We start from the raw sequence: 13,303 nt of genomic DNA, 5'->3' as shown, positions 1-13,303 counted from the left end.
CATCTGTGCCCTAGAAGAATATGCAATCGTTATAACAAAATAAGAGGGATCATAATGTATGCTATTTTTTTATTTAGTACTGTCATGAATAAGCAATTTTACATAATAAATATTTACATTTACTGATTTTATAAAAATGAACATGTAGAATTTATAAAAATGTTCAGAAGTATACATACACTGGATGACCCACAGCTGTTTTTATGTTTTGGGATAGTTTGAACCACTATTTATTTTTATTTAATCAGCTATTATTCTGACTAGCAGACTAAATGTAATTCAATTATATTTAATTTCAGTGAAATATCAATACCCCTATCATCCTCTGCCATGTACATTATATTTATCTATCTTCAGATGAATGGTTGGGTCTGGGAACAGAGGATCTTGTAAAAATTTAATAAAACACACTTTCTCCAAATACATTTTACAGTTTTCATTGTTTAAACATAAGTTAGTATAATGAAACATAACATGATAATATAAATGTAATGAAAACAGGCGGCTATTTTGTTAGCTAAACTATACAGCAATTCACAAGGTCACATATGTATACATGGTATATACAGAAATCTTGGCGTTAACTTGAATACCTTTTTAAGACCTTTTTTTTAAGCCTCTTTCCATACATTTTAAGACTTCATCGCCACTCTAAGTTTTAACCGGTTACATCTGTGACACTTTAACTTATATTTACTATAGGCCTATATTGATTGTAAGATAGCACAACTAAACAGACCTACTTTGTGATAACTCCTTACCAATACAACATAATTCAGAATGGTGGGAACGAAGCACAAGATAATTAATTGAGTGACTAACCTATGCAACCCAAGAAACAAGAATTAGACCAATAAACAAAACAACTGACAAAACTTATTGAGGAGGGAAAATAAAGCTCTCCGAGGTACTGGGACAATGAGTTCACACAGTATATTCAAAAGATGTATTTGTAACATCAAGTTTTATAACTCTCTGCAAACCATAGCTGTTTTATGGAACTATTCTCATGACAAACATCTGATCAGACAGTTTACCTGTGATTCCGGAGTGCTTGATTTGATAGTGTCAGTACTGCACCTGATCAAGTGAATGATCATGGAAAGTAAAATAATGATCACAACTATTACATCCTTTTAATTGTGCATCCCAAGCCCATGCCAGTAAAAAAAAAAAAAAAAACCAAAGTAGCGCAATAACCATGTCCCAATTATAAAAATGGTCATTTACATCCATAAAATGCAGTCACTATTATGCACATTTATCATAAACACAGCTCAAATGCTTCCTACTAGTGTGGCCCAAAACATTTTTATCACAGTTATTACGGGATGAATGCAAAATGCTTCAGTGCAAGCATTAACCAAATGTAATTTATGCAACATTTCAAACCTTTAACCCACTGGGGGAAATCAACCTATGGCAACAGTTTAAAAGCAGCCCAATTTCGTGGAAAAAAACAAAAACAAAAACAACCCTGCATCCAACACGAGCTGCAGAAGTCAGATTGACGGGTCAAAAGTAAGGAGAGAATACTGACAAGATGTTGGAGGATCTGCTCCTCAACAGATCGCGAGCTCATTGACAAATATAGATGTGCTCCCTTTGCACAGTGCGCGCACGTGATCTCGAAATCGAAAGTGAACTGCCAGCGCTTATTTCAAAAGCGATTTTAATACCCAACAGATTGATAGCGGAGCCCTGATGCGCAAAAATTAATTACAATATTATAATGTTTGCGGGAGCGGATGGGAGCATGTGGTAATGGTCAGAAATTCAGCGAGAGCGGGATCAACAAGCCCCGTGCTATCACGCAGCAGCGCATTCAGTCAGTGAGCGCCGTAACAGATGACGTCAAATCTTGCGGGATTCCATAAATAAACTACACAGAACCCAACTATTCGGACAAATATAAATAATGAAAAGATTATACAAAATGTATTACTTTGGTAAATAACATTTAAGACTTTTTAATAATTTTTAAGGGCCTTTAATTTTCTATAAATTGTTTTATCAACTTTTAATGCTTTTTAAGACCCCACGGACACCCTGGTATATATAAAATAGAGAGAATAAGCATATTTGGCCTGCTGTCGTCTGGGAATGGAGGTGAGAAAAGCGGCGATATATAGACTTCCTCTGATGCTAACTGGTTGGATTATCTGAAAATATTTCTCCTAAACTTTGTTAAAATAAACTTAATTAATAATTGGGGGAAAAGCAAAGCTAGTCAAAGTGATTTAGTAACTGAATGAAATATAAGATAACATATAAAATAAAAAAATAAAACATATACATAAAATCACATCATAATAAAACAAAATACACTGTAGATTTCTAAACATTAAAACTAGAACACTGACAAAACAAAAGGAGTGAAATTTATGCTGCACTTTGAAAATTATGATACATTAAGAAATTAAGAAACACCAGTTCTCCTCCAAGGCTGTCTCCGGTGAATGAGAAATCAGCTGCAGTTTGGAGCTTCTGAAATCAGATTAGCAGAATGTGTCTGCAGATTTGTAAGTGGGAAAATGTTAGCAACTTAACCACGCTAGCTAAACTAACATTAATTAATAAACATGTCTATTGTTTATATATTGAGAATTACAATGAAAGTACACATTTTGGCTGCGTATCAATTTTAAATGAAAGATTAGTGAACAGTAAAGTAGATATTAAAAATGAATCCACACTGTGTACTTTTGTGTCGGGCCGATTCTGGCTCGGATGCGGCTGTGTTGGCTCGCTGATGGCCGCCGCATCTGGCCCAATTGACTCAGGACAGAATCGGGCAGTGAGTCCACAGGTATCCGGCCCACGTGCGGCAGACAGAGTCGGGCCGAGTGGTAAATCTCAGGCAGGCGAGAATCTAACTGGAACTGGCCCGACTGTATTTTGCTTTCTGGGATGGTACACTAACCGTAGCTTAATGTGGTAGCCTATTTGTAGTAAAACTGTTGTTATACAAATAGCAGTCAATCTGCCAAAAAAAATAGTATGTACACTTTTATAATAAAAACCATGGTTCATTTTCATGAGGGCTGGTGTACTGGAAATCTCTGAATAAGTCTAGTGTGTGCAATCAGAAATATCCTATATCTGGAAATCTCTGTGCATTTCAAGTGTATGGTCGTGAACGGGACTCAGCACACTTGCCTGGGAAGTTTAACTAAAACTTCCCATGTCAGATTTATCCCGGAAATTCCTCTTTTCACGCAGTGTGGTGGCAGTTTGGCTTTTGTCCGGCTGGCATCTGGGGCTTCCGGCACTGTTGTGTGCCAGTTATAACTTATGGCTGAATTCTAGGGACACTGTGGAGTTGTAGGTGAGTTTTGGTCTTTCAAATCTCTCCTGTCCCACTCCCGCAAAAAAAATCCCATCCCGTCCCAATCCCACAGAAAAACTGGGGGAGAATCCCGTCCCATCCCAATCCCAGAAGAATGACTCCTGTTCCCTCCCACTCCCGTGTTGTATTTATTTTTTGGCCGGAATCTGTCAGGTACAGTAAAAAAATACAGTACAGATCACAGCATGCCCACTTTAGTTGAATAAAAATGTATTTTATTGAACTGAAAAACATTTTAAACAGTGCACATTGTGCATTGCACACACATTAAATTTCATGTAAATCATTCAATTCAATTCAATTCAAGTTTATTTGTATAGCGCTTTTTACGATACAAATCATTGCAAAGCAACCTTACAGAAAATTAAGTTTCTACAATATTTAGTAGTAGCTTATCAGTGATGACTGTCAGTTTATGTGCATACGGCAGAAATGTTTAGGAAAAAATCTATGAAAGACATAAACAAACAGACGATTAACACTATTAACAGCAATTATGCAATCAAACTTATAGCAAAATGTGGTAGTTCTGTATGTTGTCTCTGGGTTAGCATCATCTGAGGTCCTCTGAGGGGTTGGCATCATCTCTTCTCAGGTGTTCTGGATCCAGAATGGAGATTGTGTAAATCCTGCAGAACAGAGAAACAAATAGAGACATGATTAGCGTAGCTGCTGTTCCAGCCAAGTTAAAATTAATTAGTTTAACCCAAGCTGAAGAATAATAATGCACATTTGATCAGATATAACTGCAGTCCAAAATTATGAGATGCATTATTTGAATGCTTGGCCAAAGAGGTGTGTTTTTAATCTAGATTTAAACATCCATCCATGCTAAATCATCCACGCTAACACACACGTTTTCTATTTTAATTAATTATTTTTTTTTGGAAAAAAAATTTCACTCTCTATAGATTTATTTTTCATACACAGAGTTTCTGAGTTTCTCGCTCAAGTTTACATGACCGAGACGGAAGAAAGTGCATCTTGTTTGCTTTAATTATTTTACAGAAGAGCAATGTTTCAATGTTATTCTGAATGCACACAAATAAATGTTGAATAAAGTTGGGGATCAAAGTGTTATTACGATTCCCGGCCCCGCCCACTCCCACTGACATTTTTTCCTGTCCCTACCCAATCCTGTGATTAATAGTGATTTTGTTTGAAAATGTCAGCCTCTAGTATGTGGGTCACAACAACAGCCTAAATTCAACCAGATAAGGCCCACAACCAATTTGCTATCTGGGTAGTGACAGGGTGAAGACGATCAATTGGCGTGCCACGTTTCAGATGCATATCTTAAGTGAACATGTTCCTCACTGTACAGCCAAGATGCGGTTTGATACCACAGAAACAGATTTTACTTCAGGTCTCACTAACAGATCATCTGAAACACTAGTGTCATCAGGCTGGTCTATCAGTACATACGCATCTGTGGGTTTTGAAAAAAAACGTACGTAGGTTTACCCTGAATCTGACGTGACTCTCCAGGTCTTATAACAATCCCTGCAAACATGTCCTTGCGGGGCCCATGCAGGTTTTTGTGGACACAGTGGGCTAGTGCCAGCCCACACCAAACCTAAACAGGCCCAATGCGAGCTTGCCCTGGTGAGGCCCACAGCTTTGGGCTCACTGCAGGCTTTCTGTGAGCAGCCCACACTATGAGACTGCCCACATTAATCCAATAATGGCCCAGTGTGGGCCAGACATGAGCCTGTGAATAAGAATTTTGTGGGCAGTTTTTCTTACTTACCTAGATGCTAGAGTGTTTTAGGTTTCCTTATGTAAAGCCATGTGGTAGAGAGAGTTGTCAATAGCAAGCGTTCTTTTGGACATGAAACCATAGTCTGGACAATTTTTGATTGTTTCTGGTTAGGAAGAGTCTGGTGTTTGAGAGCTGTGGCTTGTTTTCATTACAAAAGGTTGGATTATTCATTATCAGCCAACTTAAGCTATGGATAGTGTTTGGACATTAATGTACTACAGATGATACTTTCACACAAATCAACTTTCACATGCAAAAATCCTACAATCTCACAATGAATGCTTTGTTTTTTTTTTGTTTTTTTTTTTTTTACTTTTGTGTATTTACTTTTTTGGTTATATGTTGATGTATTAGAACTAAATCAAAACACAGACACGTGACAACAAATTGTTTTGAAATGAGTTTGACTGATGTTCATTTTTGAAAATATAGAATTATTTGGTGACTGCATCCATCTCAGATGTATAATAACTGATTTCCAAAGACTTACAGTAGCTGAAAAGTATTTAAAGTGAAACAGATGTATTGTTATAGATCAGGGGTGCATCCTGTTCATGAAGATCTACCTTACTACAGAGTTCAGTTCCAACACTGATTAAACAAACCTGTCTGTAATTATCAAGTGCTCCTTCAGATCCTAATTAGTTGGTGCCGGTGTGTTTGATCAGGAGTTGGGCACCCCTATTGTAGATTAATAGTGTGGGCTAAGGCCATGTCCACATGTACACAGGTATTTTTATAAAGTTTTCTTTATAATTTTTTCCTTCTTCAGTTTAAAAAAAAATCTTCATCCACATGAAAACGTAACGCATGCTATGACGCACTGTCAAGAGCATGCCAAACCAACAGGTGGCGATATAATCTCAACCGTTAAGCCATGTTGGCCAATCAGAAGCCTGAAAAAGTTTTCCATAGGCGGAGATAACAGCGCAGACGCCGACATTACAAGCCAAAAATTTTGGTTTGACTGTCTACATAACACTACAACCAGAGTTTCTGAAAAACTTCACTGTGGCAGGCGTTTTCAAAAATATCCGGTTTCAATGAACTGGTGCTGTGTTTGCGTGTGGACGAACTGCCTAACCGCGTATAAAAAGCTGTGGTTTTAAAAATAGCCGTGTTCGTGTGGACAGGGCAGTACAGATATCTTACCAGAAAATGACTTTGGTAGAAGTTGAAGTCACTGTTTAGAATATTACAAGTAAAAGTCTTAAAGTATGTCATTTTTTTATTGTACTTAAGTATGAAAACTATTTTTTTAATAAACATACTTGAGTATTGGGAGAAAAAGTACAAGTAAATGCAAAATGTAAACGGAGCAAATATATGTTTTTAAAAATATTGTTTAAACAGTTTGAGTAGCAAGATTTTGTTCAGTTTTAAAGGGGTCATATGATGCGATTTCAAGTTTTCCTTTCTCTTTGGAGTGTTACAAGCTGTTTGTGAATAGATAAGATTCCTAAAATTGCAAAGACTTAAGTCTCAAACCCAAAGATATATTCTTAATAAAAGTTTAGACTCGTTTACGCCCTCCTAAAACGCCTCATTTAAACATGCCCCTACATGTCTTCGTCACTGTGTGGGAAGATTTGCATAATGCCGACAAAATGTTCACGCAAAGAAAGAAGGCATACCTTTTATTCTCCCTGTTGCCACCGGTGCCATGTTGTGGAGACGCTGTTTCGTTGTAAAAGCGAAAATACTTCCAAAAGAGGACACAACTAGAAATCAGTGGTTAGGTTGTATTTACAACACTGTTCCAGAACAGTTCAACCCAGATTTTCAGATGTGTGCAGCACATTTTATGGATGACTGTTTCCTGATCCTGGAAGAGTAGACTACAATGCCGGCTGTACGCTTACATATTTAAAGGATTTGCCACTGATGATTCAAACACGAGTTTTGAGCAGTGTAGTTGCTGTTGTTTTTTCGTTTCTCCGATCATAAATGCAGACATGGATTTATGTTTATGCGGCGTGATGCAACGTGTAAAAAGTAAGTATAAGTCATTATAATCCGTAATTATGTCCCCACTGGATGCAACAAATGGCTTGTTTGTAATGGGTTTTATTGTTTTTGTCTTGTCGCGCTGGTGTTCAGACCGGGACATGGATCACAGTATGGCAATGGGCATAACATTTCCATCACACGCTTAAGGCATTCAGCCAATCAAAATGCACTGGATAGCTGGCCAATCAGAGTACACCTTTCTTTTCAAACCGATGAGAAAAAAATGACGCATTTCAGAAAGGCGGGGCATAGAGGAGAAACAGTAATGTACAGTATGTGGAAAATAATGTGTTATTTGAACCTTAACCCTCTGGGGTTGACAATCGCGGATACGTGTTTTGTGGCATCTTCTCCTGCTAACACCGAAAATAACTTAAATTACACTTTCAGTTTTGATCGTACAGATAAGATCAATACATCAACTGAATCTGTAAAGGGTCTAAAGAAAGAAAACAAATAAAGAAAACAAACAGGGTGCGCTGTCTGCCGCCTTGCTCTGCAGTGATCTTCATTTAGAAACGCGTCAATAAAATGAGAGATATATCTATAGAAAGCTTGACATATCTACTTTTAAACTAAGCAAATCTTATCTAATATTAACAAATATTCTGTGATAAAGTAATCCATATGAAACCAACGTGATGTCCAGTCTTTTACGTCTCCCGTCATTATATCTAATACGACCACGTCCACGTGATAAGCTCGCTATTGATATTACAATCATCCACGTGAAGCTCGCAGCAGGTAACCGCCCACATCAGAGCAAACAAAGAAGTGAGTGTTTTAAATTTTACTTTTCACTTCACTCTGAGAGGAAAAAGATAGAATTCCCCATCAGGAAAGACTCATTGTGACAAATAAGACAGAATTCACCCCAAGAAGCTTTGGATTACCTTTGGATTATTGATCATAAACATGAGTAAGTATTTTTTTTATTAAACTACTTTTAATTAAACTACTTTTACTGTATTAGTTTTCACATAACTTGTACATGTTACTAGTTAGACTTTTCCAAACTATAATTCCTGACTAAATGTATAATCAAGTGAAACATTATAAGTTTCATTCATAGCATCTAAATGTCCTACAATGCCAGGGGTTTATTTGAAGGGATATAATGAAGGGGGAGACTTGAAAGACTGGATATTGCGTTGTTTTCATATGGATTACTTTATCACATAACATTGGTTTTCGAGTTACAGTTCATTTTAATGACACATTTCTAAATGAAGATCACGCATAACCAAGGCAGCAGACAACGCACCCTGTTTTGTTTCTTCATTTTATAAATGCACAAAGTTTTGTTGTTATTATGTGTGTACACAAATAAAAGTAGACCCCTTACAGATTCGATTGATGTATTGCTCTTATCTGTATGATCAAAAACTGAAAGTGTAATTTAAGTTATTTTTCGGGGTTATCAGGAGAAGATGCCACAAAATGTGTATCCGCGTTAATCGACTCCAAAGGGTTAACTGGCCCAGTTGGTGCAGTACTGTAGTTATTGCAGGACAGATTTCCCCACATAGTTGACCCACTCCACCTTAAAAGTCTACGTGGCGGCCATTGTGATCTACCATGCCCCCCCTCAGTGGGCAGACACCGCCTAGTTTACACTCTTCTTCTGTGGAGCACTGAGGCCGAGGCCTCCGGTACAATCTCGTATCCCCCCGTGGGACCTGGCTGTGGTGCTAGAAGCTCTCTGCAGACCTCCTTTCCAGCCTAAAGAGGAGATATCTGATCGACATTCTCACTATTAAGACTACCTTCCTTCTGGCAAATTTTTTTCTCAAAAGAGTTGGCGATTTGCAGGCCATCTCAGTGGCTCCCTCTTATCTAGACTTTGCGCCCAGTCTGGCCAAAGTGTTTTCTTTACCCTCGTGGTGGTTATGGACCTAAAGTTCCATCTTCTGCACCACAGCCTGTCATACTTCAGGCCTTCTGTCCGCCTCCCTTCCGGGATCAAGAACAGCATACGATAATTGTATGCATACGAATGCGTCTATAGGAGCTGCCCTGTGGAGAAGGGTGGACCAACTGCTAGTGTGGTTTATGGTACCCCCAAGAGAGATCTTCCTGCTACTAACAGACCATCAGCCAGTACAGATAGTAGATGCATTTGTCTCTCCTAGAGTCCTCTGATTTTCCCCTCGCCCTTAGAGGTCAAGGCTCACTCTACCAGGAGTGTGGCGGGGCTCCAAGGCCTTTCTGGCAGGTGTATCTCTGCAGGACATCTGCAACGCTCTGGGTTGGTCCACACCCCTAATGTTCGTCAGGTTCTATGGCTTAGATATGTGGAACCATTCTGGGCTTTTCCTGTTCTCTCACCCTAGCTGTCCTCAAACAAGGTTTTAAGTTTCAAGTTTTGTTTTTCATTTATATATTAGCACATTTAAAAACAGCAAAGCATGGCTGACCAAAGTGCTGAAACAACAAGACATTAGAACACATGGCAAACCCATAAAATTCATACCATAAAACTCACAATACATTAAAAGCCAAAGAAAAGAAATAGGTTTTTTTAAGAGGATGATTTAAAAACATTTAAAGACTGTCTGATCTGCTATAGGCTAGAAGGCTGTTCCGCCACAGCTTATATACAGCAACCGCAAAGGCTCTATCCCCTCTATGCTTTAACCGTGATTTGTGGGACAGGAGAGAAGTCTTTGATTCCCCAGACCTCAGATGCCTTGTAGGATTGTATGGATAAAGTTGATCAGGATAGACAGCTCGGTGCCATTTTTATTTATATTTTTAAAAACAGAAAGAGAATTTGGAACTAAATTCTAAGATTGCACAGGTACACCAATGCAACAATTTACGTGATCAAATTTACGTTGTCCTCTTTTGAGGAATTTAGCAGTTGTGCTGTGTACTAATTGCATTGAGCGATGGAAGATTTAGAAATGGGGCCCAAGATAAAGAGACTTGCAGTAGTCCCAAGCAAGATGTAATGAGCGAGTGGATAGCAAATCTCCTAAAGTTTTCACAGAGAGAAAAGATTTAATTTTGGAGAAAAGGCATAGCTGAAAAAAAAAAACAGGAACTAATAACCTCATTTATTTGTTTATCAAATAACAATAAACTTCCACACTAGGCAGGGATTTGTAAGTCTGGCGGCATGGGGCATACTCTTTCCCATAGTTTTTTTTTTGTTTTGATGGAGGCAAACAAGTAGTGGGAGCAAAAGTGAAAGTGGACAGAAATACAAAAACTTCAAGTTAAGTAGAGATACTCCCCAAAAATACTTAAGTACTTGTAACAAGTATAAGTTTCTTCATTACATTACACCACTGAAACTCCTTGGACCAATCAACGCCCAGATGGAATTCCAGAAGAATCAAGTGATTTCTTTTTCAGAACAAGATACAGGATGGGATGGAATAGGAGTCCTGTGCCGTCCCCTCCACTGGGCCCCATAAAAGTTTCCCAAGAACCTGCTCTGACTAAAATCAGCTTTTTGATTTACTTTCCTCAGATGTTTAGTTCCCCGACACTTGTACCCAGAAAATTCCAGGCTGAGAAAATCTTTTGCTCTTCTTATTGGAAACTTCTGTACCATAGCATCTGCTACTTGACACAGGGCCAGTTGCTTTCGGAAGAAGGCTCAAAACACAGGTGTACGATGGGACTGACTTTGAAAGCATGTTGACACATGTGCTATAAGGGCACCCACCTCTTGCTTTATAATTCTCAATTCAGAACTAGAAGATGACTCCGGAAAAGAGGTAGTAGTGACTACTAATTTTCCTCTTTTTCACCATACCTAGCTTTGATCCAATCCTCTTCTTCTCTCACTTCTCGTAGCAACTGTGAAAAACTAGGAGGAACACCCAAATTGTGGGGTCACGTTTCCAGAGCAACCAAATAATCAGTAGCTGTAGTAGCTAGATTACTAAACCGTCAGAAAACTGGATTATGTCTGAAGCAGGTTCTCTCAGAATTTCAACAATATGCTGCCTTTTTTCAGAATCAGCACACTGCCACTCGCTGATCATTTGAACCGCCTGCTCCATCCAAGGGGTCATATTCTTCCACCCCATCAGGTACTGGTTTTCATACCTGAAAATGCTCTTAACCTCTTGGTCACTCAAGGGGTCACTGGGCACATGAATACACTTTCAAGGGTCAAGGTCCAGATTGACGTTTAGCTCCAACACAGCCTTCACCTCCTCCGGTAACTTTCCTTCCTGTTGCAGCAGAGACAAACAATTTTTCTTGAAACACAACATCACCCACAAAACGATCTGAAACCATTATTTCAGATAAGTTACTCTCTCTGTGGCCCTACCTCATCAGGACTGCCTATCTCTGGTGATACAGTATTTGGATCAATATCATTACTGGTTTTAAGCAACGGGAACAATTTGGGTTTCCTGTAGGATCTCCTGTCTACCATGAATCTTGGTACAATCAAATACTTCACTGTATTAAGCACATCTGCAATAGTCTCATCCCTCACATCTATTTAAATCTCAAAATGGTGACTGCTATGAGCAGTGGAAAAAGAGAAAAGAAAGTAAGAAGGGTAAGTGATGGATTTTAAAAATACATTGTTGCAAAATGGTGGTTGATGCTCGTGCTGAGAGCACTTTTAAGGACTGCAATACCAATGTTAAACAATAGTAATAAAAATGAATGGTATTGTTTATCTTGGGTACTTCAAAATACAATAATAAATTCTAGACATATTATTATAGGAATTTTGGGAACAACACATTATCTTCTTTTCCAACTACCAGTTAAGTTTTACAACACTGACATTTGCTGTGTAAAAGTTCTGTCAGACTTACAGATTGATCTGAACCAAAAGTAGCAGATGTGCTGAATAAAAACCTCTAGGTTACGTATGTAACCCTCATTCATGAAGGAGGGGAACGGAGACGTTATGTCAGAAAGAGACTGGTGAATGGGGTCTCTCCGAGAGCCCAATCACCTTCGAGTGGTAACAAAATGAGCAAATGGTACACAGAGTACCTTGGTCTGCTGGATTTGCATCGCGAACTCCGCCCCGCTGTGTGGGTATATAAAAAGCAGCACGAGCGACTCACATTCAAGTCTTCGCTGAGGAGCCGAGCCATGTGACCTGGCCATTCAGTGGAACAGCGATGTGGCAAAAGGGACGTAACGGTCTCTGTTCCCTCCTTCAGGGATCTAGGGTTACATACATACCTTAGACATTCCCTTTCAGTCGGTCATGTTCGACGTAACATCAGAAAGAGACTGACCAATGGGGTCCCCTACAAAACGCCACATGGCTGTCTTACAGTGACCTCTGTAAGTGATAGCACCCGGTCATGAGGCCAGCACGAGTGAGGGGCCTATACCAGGCAACAGATAATGCACTGGGTAGCATATTCCAGTTGGACGTATGCTAGCAGGGCTGCCTGCGAATAGGAGGACTTTGTACCAATTATTACCTGCTCGTAGGAGGACATGTACCAACCACGTAGTGGTGATACACATGAATCTCTGAGTTTACCCAGCCCGCAGGGTCGAATGTTTCAATGGACAGAGCCCGGCAAGGTCGGCTTGACAAGGGAAAGGGACACATGCTACCGAGGAGACTTACTGTGGAAATACACATTTGGGGATTACCAATAAAGGGGGAATCACACCACATGGCCGCACTCTACTCCAACACAGGGGCCTGACCGATAGGGCATGCACGCAAGTGCTTGACATCAACGTGCTGGAGGAACCCAGGGTTCTTGAAACTGAGGAACTCACCTGAGGAGGATAGCGCACACATCCCAGTCGGGAGTGCAAATTGATTGACACAGAGAAGGTCCTGGTACTGGCCCGAAGGAGCCAGTACTCGGGAGGACAACACCGGCTCGACACAGGGGATTATAAAATCTCAAAAATGTGTTAGGTGTCGCCCAGCCCCCAGCTATACTAGAGGTCTGTTAGCGAGGTGCCATGCACCAGTGCCCCAGGAGGAAGCCACACTCCCTAGTTGAGTGGGCCCTCACCCTTGGGGGACACGGCAGGTCTGAGCCCTGATGAGCAAAGAACATAGCATCCACTATCCAGTGGGATAAACCTCTGCTTGGAGACAGCCTTTCCCTTCTGCTGGCCTTCAAAACAAAACAAAGAGCTGGTCTGATGGTCCTAAAGCACTGAGTTCTGTCTACGTAAGCGTGGAGTGCACGTACTGGGACAGAGCAGTGTAAGGGCTG

This window comes from Cyprinus carpio, chromosome B8, assembly GCF_018340385.1.
Source record: "Cyprinus carpio isolate SPL01 chromosome B8, ASM1834038v1, whole genome shotgun sequence".
NCBI lineage: Eukaryota > Metazoa > Chordata > Actinopteri > Cypriniformes > Cyprinidae > Cyprinus > Cyprinus carpio.
This window is presented reverse-complemented; position numbering follows the sequence as displayed.